General features: G+C 46.6%; 1 pseudogene; it reads left to right on the top strand.

The window, feature by feature from the left end:
- Positions 1-2,937: 2,937 nt before the first annotated feature.
- LOC115552733 (uncharacterized) lies at positions 2,938-7,424 on the top strand (annotated as a pseudogene).
- The last annotated feature ends 570 nt before the right edge of the window (positions 7,425-7,994 follow it).

Here is a 7,994-nt window from a genome sequence, read left to right as displayed (position 1 = left end):
GTTGTGGTCACAGCAGTCTGCTGTGTTTTCCTCCTCCTGGTCTGCCACTCCCCCTGTCTGTCTCACCTCACACCTGGCCCTCATCTACAATCATGCTGACCTGGGCTTCATCCCCAATCAACCCCCTTCATAAACCCTTGGATTCCTTGCTGTCGGCGCCAGATCGTACTACGCACTACCGTGGTAACTATACGTGCCTGGCTCTAGTGTTACTTGCTACCTCGCTCTCTTACCCTAGTCTCTTGTTGTTTTTGGACCACATTTAACTTTTGTTCCTCTGCCTGCAGTTACCCGGATCACTCACTCCATCTCGCCCACCTCGCTCTTCCCCCGGCTCCCTCATCCACTACCTGCTTCCCACCTTGTTCAATAAACTCTTTTTGTTATCCCTTCAACATCGTCTCTGTCTGCTCTTGGGTTCAGCATCGTCTAACATAACATTCTTGCTGTTTTCCTTAAACAGTGTACCAGTTTAAAGGCATTCATGAGCCAACAGACCCACGTACCCCATAACCATGCAACTATTAGGCAGACAACTATATGATATATTAGCTAACCTCAAGGGGACACACAAGATGGAACCCCTCGTCCTGGCATTTTCAAAAAGTGAATCGGAAAAACAGGTTAATAAATTAAAAGCATTCCAAAATCGATGAATTATTGACTCATTAATTATACTAAATTTACAAATTAATAATACATTTATATCCAGTAGCAGTAGGGCACACAATGAAGGTCAAGGTCATGAAGGTCGGGGAATTTCCATAATGAGAACTTGCCTGTTCCATCCAGAAGGTCAAAGTAGGATTCTGAAAAGACTACATAGTCCAAATGTCACTTAAAAGATAAATCAATTCAGCATTCTGGTGGATAATCTTTCAGTAGTAGTAAACAAATGTGAAGGGGTGATTGTTGAGAGACCAGGGACAAATGAAACCACTCCAGTCCTGCATGCTTTACTACTTTTTAAACACATGCAGCACTTTGTATTTTCTCGAATATTGATTGCATGCTTGGGTTGTTCTCGACCTCAAGAGAGTCTCTTTGGATAATAAGTGTCTGCTGAATTACTTTATATACACACCATAATGTCAGCATTACCACTGGATAAATGTCACTGAACTAGCCAGGATGTCCAGCCAAGTACTTTGCTGAAATAGCACAAAGAAGAAGCAAACGGGGACAGAGTGGGGCTTATTGTGCTGGCCACACAAATAAATTTATCAAACAATAATCGCAAATCATAATACTCTTGTCTTCAGCAGCTTTTTCTATTTGTAATGGAAAACAAACAGTTAAAAGTGTGCTCTGTGGGGCGTGCTGTGGTACTTTAGCTTTTTGTTTGATAAGGGTGTTGTTTGAAGGGTGGACTCAGGAAAAAGCCGAAAAGTGTATTTAAAGGTATCAAATCCTCACTGTTTACACTTGCCACTGTTGAATTGTTATCTACTTGCTCTTCTGAGAATATTTCCTTCACCTCTTCAGTTTATGGTTTCCGGCCCAGTCTCCCTGGCGTCTCTCACCAGGAGTTCTGCTAGAACAGAGTGTGACTGCTGAGATGATCAGATGGGTAATGAAATTATAAAGTAAAGTAGCACTGATGGTGATCTTAGTAGGCCATGTCTTAATTTGAGACTCTTTTAAACAAAAAGTTACGATTAAAATGGTCACGTAAAATATCCTAACATAACGAAACACCTCCTCATCAAAAGAAAAAGTGTTACTTTAGTATTTGTTTTGTTACTAATTGGCCCTCAGTGAAAGAGCCTTGGCAACTTTTATTTCAGTGGAGGATCTGTTACTAAATTTATCAAGATGATGATGTAAAACCTTGAGTCAAAGTTTTACTCACAAGTGACGCACGCTTTAATGAGGCCCCCGTGAAGTTTAATCCAATAATGTCCCATTGATTTGTTTTTTAACAATAGATATATTATTTATTTATGAACAGTTATTTAACTGTTGAAATGGTAAAAGCGTAGTCAGGAAAAGAGCATAATTAGTTGTATAAGACTGTGCATGCTAATTAGTCGTAGTATGGATAGCAGGACTGGGATTCAGCACCATGATGTTTTCAGTGCAAAGAAGTTACTTTCATGCATTTTTTTGCGAAAAGAAGACACCCTAGAAGCCTTTGTTATTCCGCAGCTCTGCTTTGGCTGAATATTAAATTGAGCAGCCCTACAAACACAGAGCAAGACAAGAATCTCCAAATGTATTGGTTTTAATATCAGTCAGTGACCTCATGGGCAATATTTTAACAGTCTGAAACGCTAGTGAGAAGCACCAAAGTAACCTTATTACCCGTAGGTGTGGTTTAGGCGTAACGTGCAATAAACCAATTAGAGTGCCATCTCCCAACCCCTTTAAGAGCAATAAGCGCATTTGAATCTGACGAGTTGATATTTTTACAGCGCGTTTGCCGTCTACGATGAGACAGATGCATGACCACATGAATTTTAAACTTCAAATGGCTCAGTTTATTGCCAAATAATATGGCCTAATTCATACATGGAATTGCGTTTTCTTCCACAACTTTAGAAATTCCTCAAATAAATTTCGAGGCCCTCTCTGCCACATCGGTGATATCGTGGATGGCTCGACCCCGAGAGAGAAGGAGGAGAGCCATCTGCAATATCACCGATGCGGCAGAGAGGGTCTCAAGATGGCTGTGGCTCAAAAGATGAGAGCCATGGAATCATGGTAGCTAGCAAGCCATCTGCACACAAGCTGGGGTCTGATCAGCCCCGGCTGGGTCACCTGAAGTATTATGTTGAAAGACCCGAAACGTGTGATGATTCCAGGCACATCACTGATGATGTGTGGAGTAGCAGAAGCAACACAACGCACAGATTTTTTTTTTTGCAGTTTGATGATGATGTCGACCAAATTCTGGAGGCAACGGTAAAGGGTGGGGCTGACAGGCAGCTACAAGCTATGAAAACAATCATTGTCAGTATTGCAGCTGAGCGATTCGGTGAGGAGGTAAAGAAATGCTCTGGAACAACTTACTCAAAGAACCAAAGAGCTGTGAGGATCCATAACATCAGGCAGGAGATGAAGGCACTGAAGTTCCGATACAAGGAGTCCATAGACGAGGATGGCATTGGCCTGGCCCAGCCGGTGGCGGTGCCGTGAGAGCGCGTGTAAGCATGTTGCCTTTATCTCCAACCCCTTCAAGTTCACCAAGGGTTTGTTCAGGCAGAAGCGCAGTGGTAAACTTGCCTCCTCACAGGAAGACATAGACCAACATCTGAAGCAGACGTACAGCGACCCCCTAAAGAGAGCAGGAGCTGGGAGAATGTAACATCCTCATAGACCCCCCTGAAACTGAGGTGCAGTTTGACATGTCAGAGCTGCAGCTAAAGGAAGTCAGGGAGGTCGTCTGCAAACAACGCTCCAGGACTGAGTGGCACTTCATACAAAGTGTATAAGAACCGTCCCAAACTCCTGCTGCGTCTGTGGAAAATCTTGCGAGTCTTCTGGAGAAGAGGGAGAATCCCAGATCGATGGAGAGTAGCTGAAGGGGTCTGGATCCCGAAGGAGGAAAACTCCACCCAACAAGACCAGTTCCGCATCATCTCCCTACTTCGTGTCGAGGGAAAGATCTTCCTCAGCACTGTTTCCAAACCGCTGTGCACCTACCTTGAACAGAACACCTACATCGACACATCTGTCCAGAAGGGCGGCGTTTCGGGAATTCCAGGCTGTCTGGAGCACAACCGTGTGGTGACACAGCTGATAAGGGAGGCAAGAGAGACCAAGGGCAACCTGCCAGTGCTGTGGCTTGACCTGGAAAACGCATTTGGCTCCATTCCACACAAGTTGGTTCACCTCACATTGACAAAACATCATGTCCCCAGTAAGTAACTAATCTGGTTGGGTCTTGTCTGGTTCTAACAAGGGCTGGGGAGGACACTGGCGCTCTCTGTTTCGCCGCTTCTCCAGTCGAGCCAAAACAACATTGTTTTGTTTTGTTTTTAAATTGTTTTTTTTAAATCTTTTTAACCTTTTAAACTTTTCACTATCCGCATCCGACCAGTAGACCTTTTCAAATCTAGCGGTTGCCAACCTGTCTCTGACCACAAGATCATTTCTATGGAGTTGCCATCCTCATCCAGCCTCTCCAAGCCTAGACGAAATATCAGCTTTAGAAATCTCAAAAACATTAACCAAGAACACCTGGCAGCAGACTTTCAGCATCTCTCCACACTTTTCTCATCAGCCGACGAAGCAGTGGACTACTACAACAGCCATCTGAGTAGCCTCCTGGATCACCATGCACCTGTTAAAACCAGAGCAGTCACCTTCACCCGCCCAGCTCCCTGGTTTTCAGATGGGCTGCGGAAGATGAAGGCAGCAGGGCGAGTCCTTGAGCGGCGATACAAAACATCTGGCCTCACTGTTCACAATCAAATCTACCGGGAGCACCAACTACAGTATTCAAAGTCCCTTAAAGAGGCAAGGTCACTTTTTTACTCTGACGCCATCAGAAACAATCCAGGAAATTCCAAACAGCTCTTCTCTACGGTCAACCATCTTCTCAAACCACAATCCCCCCACTTACTGGCACCACAGAAGAACAGTGCAATCACTTCATGGTTTTTTTCAAATCAAAGATTGCACATATTCGTTCTGCTCTTTCTGGTCCTCCCACTCAAACCGTTCCCCCATATACATATGCCATTTCACAACCCCTAAACTGCTTTCCTGTGGTTTCATCAGAAGAGGTGCAGAACATCATCAGGAAGATCAAACCCTCCACCTGTGCCCTGGACCCTCTCCCAACCTCCCTGGTAAAAACCCATGTCACAGTCGTAAGTCCCCTGATCACCTCTGTTATAAATCATTCTCTCCAAACTGGTCACGTTCCCCCCGTCTTAAAGAAAGCCATAATCAGACCACTGCTCAAAAAACACACCCTTGACCCAGAAGTCCTATCACACTACAGGCCCATCTCCAATCTCCCCTTCATATCCAAAGTACTTGAGAAAGCAGTTGCCACCCACCTTCAAAACCACCTCAAACTAAACAACCTCTATGAAAAATTCCAGTCCGGTTTCCGCTCCGCCCACAGCACAGAAACAGCACTCGTAAGAGTTACAAACAACCTCCTGAGGTCATCCGACGCTGGCTCCCCTTCCCTCCTCATCCTTCTGGATCTCTCTGCTGCTTTTGACACAGTCGACCATGACATTCTTCTAAACCGCCTCCACCTCACCACTGGACTCACTGGCACTCCCCTCAGTTGGTTCCAGTCATACCTCAAAAACCGGATAGAATGCATCTCCCTGGGTCCCTCCAAATCGAACCCACACACAGTCACTTGCGGTGTCCCCCAGGGTTCAGTCCTTGGCCCCATCCTCTTCATCCTCTACCTCACCCCCTTGGTCAGGTCATCAGCCGCCACGGTTTTTCATTCCATTGCTATGCCGACGACACACAGCACTATGTCAATGCCACAGCTGCCAGCCCACCTTCAACATCACCGTCATCCCCATCAAAACTCACCACGTGCCTGGAGGAGATAAAGGTATGGATGGAGCACAATTTCCTCCAACTCAACAGCTCCAAAACCGAAGCCATCCTGATCGGCACCCCTCACCAGACCAAATCATCATCCATAAACAGCATCAGCTTTTCTGGCTCAAATATCCCTCTCTCATCAACAGTCACAAATCTTGGTGTAAAAATTGACCCCCAGCTCACTTTTGAATCCCATATCAACCAGCTCTGCAAGCCCTCCTTCTATCACCTCCGCAACATTTCCAAACTCCGCCCCATTCTCTCCCTCTCAGACTCCGAAAAACTAGTTCATGCCTTTATCTCCTCCAGACTGGACTACTGTAACGCCCTACTCATCGGGATCCCTAGCAAGAGCCTGCAGAGGCTTCAATACATACAAAACTCTGCAGCTAGGATCCTGATGAGAGTGCGCAAGCATGAGCACATTACCCCCATCCTCCACTCACTCCACTGGCTTCCGGTTTCCACCCGGAATGAGTACAAGGTTTCCCTCCTCACTCACCAATGTATCCATGGACATGCCCCCCCATACCTCAAAGAACTTCTCAACCTACATAACACAACACGCTCCCTCCGCTCCACTCACTCTAACCTCCTCCACATACCCAGAACCAAACTTAGGACCATGGGAGATAGGGCCTTCAGTGCTGCCGCCCCACGCCTGTGGAATGCCCTCCCTGACACCTTGAGGGCACCACAATCCACTGATTGCTTTAAAAAAGGTCTTAAAACATTTATTTTTAAAAAAACCTTTGGCTCCCACTTAGATGTTTTTAAATCCTCTTTTTTATTTTTATTTTTGCTTTTAACCTGTAGCCCTTTGAGATCTTCGGATGAAAAGGGCACTATAAATTAAATGTATTATATTATTATTAAGAGACCTCATTACTGGTTCCTACACCAATTTCAGGAGGAGGGTCTTTTCGGGAGCAATAACATCACGTTAGCACAAGGTGGAGATCGGTATCATCACAGGGTGCACTATCTCTGTGACACTATTCTCCCTAGCCATGAACATGCTCACCAAGTCTGCTGAGCCAGAGTGCAGAGGGCCCCTATAAAAATCCGGTCAACAGCAACCCCCCATCAGGGCCTTTATGAATGACCTCATAGTCATGACAGAATCTGTCCCAGGCTGCGGTTGGGTTCTGAAGGGACTCGAAAAGTTGATGGACTGGGCCCGGATGTGATTTAAACCAGCCAAATCAAGGTCTATGGTGCTGAGGAAAGGGAAGGTGGTAGACAACTTCTGCTTTAACATCACAGGCACAGCCATCCCAACCATCTCAGAGAAGCCAGTCAAGAGCTTGGGCAAGGTTTTTGACAGCTCTCTGAGAGATACAACATCTATCCAGTCGACCTTCACTGAGCTGGATGGCTGGTTGAAATCCGTGGACAAGTCCGGCCTAACTGGAAAGTTCAAAGCATGGATATACAAACACGGAATTCTTCCCAGGATCCGTTGGCCCTTCCTTGTCTATGCAGTCCCCATCTCAACAGTGGAGACCATAGAGAGGAAGGTAAGTAGCTACCTTCGGCGATGGCTTGGATTACTGAGGAGCCTGAGCAGCCTTGCACTCTATGGGAACACCAATAAACTGCAACTGCCCTTCAAATCCTTGGCAAGGATGCGTCAAAGGAACATGGTGGGAGTGGTCACACGTGGCAGAACTGGGCTAGGCTCCTTTCCAACTCCTCAAATGAACAGCAGTGGGAAGGAAGGGAGCCGCCTTGTTCAGGAGGAGGTGGGAGCTGCAGTGGAAGAAACAAGAATCGTCAAGGCAGTGGGAATGAAGCAACAGGGAGCTTGGACAAGATGGGAGAACGCGGTTGACAGACAAGTAACCTGGGCTGAGCTGTGGAAAGCCGAGCCTCACGTCATTAAATTCCTCATCTAGGCAGTATGATGTGCTTCCAAGCCCATCAAACCTGCACACATGGGGCTTGGCCGAGACACCAGCATGCCCGTTGTGTTCCAAGCGAGGAACCCTGGAACACATCCTCAGCTGCTGCACCAGGGCACTTGGAGATGGACGGTACCGCTGGAGGCATGATCAAGTTCTTAAGACCATCGCTGAAGTCATCAGCGAAGGACTTGTGTGGGTGAAGCGGTTCCGACCCTCCAAGAAAACCATAGCCTTTGCCAGAGCAGGGGAGCAGTCAACCCCTGCCGGAAGAACATGTGCGGGAATCCTAACCTCTGCAAAAGACTGGCAGCTGTTGGTGGATCTTGAGCATCAGATGGCTGTGGCTCAAAAGAGGAGAGCCATGGAGTCATGGTAGCTAGCTAGCCACCTGGTCACAAGCAGGGGTCTGATCAGCCCCGGCTGGGCCACCTGGAGGAGGGTGTATTATGTTGAAAGACCCGAAACGTGTGATGATTCCAGGCACATCACATCATGATGTGTTCAGAGGCATCAGTAGATGTATGTACACGGCAAAGAAAACTTTGCCACACATATGATATG

Source organism: Gadus morhua, chromosome 10 (genome assembly GCF_902167405.1).
Source record: "Gadus morhua chromosome 10, gadMor3.0, whole genome shotgun sequence".
Lineage (NCBI taxonomy): Eukaryota > Metazoa > Chordata > Actinopteri > Gadiformes > Gadidae > Gadus > Gadus morhua.
The sequence above is the reverse complement of the archived record's forward strand: the minus strand, read 5'-3'. Positions and strand labels throughout refer to the sequence as shown.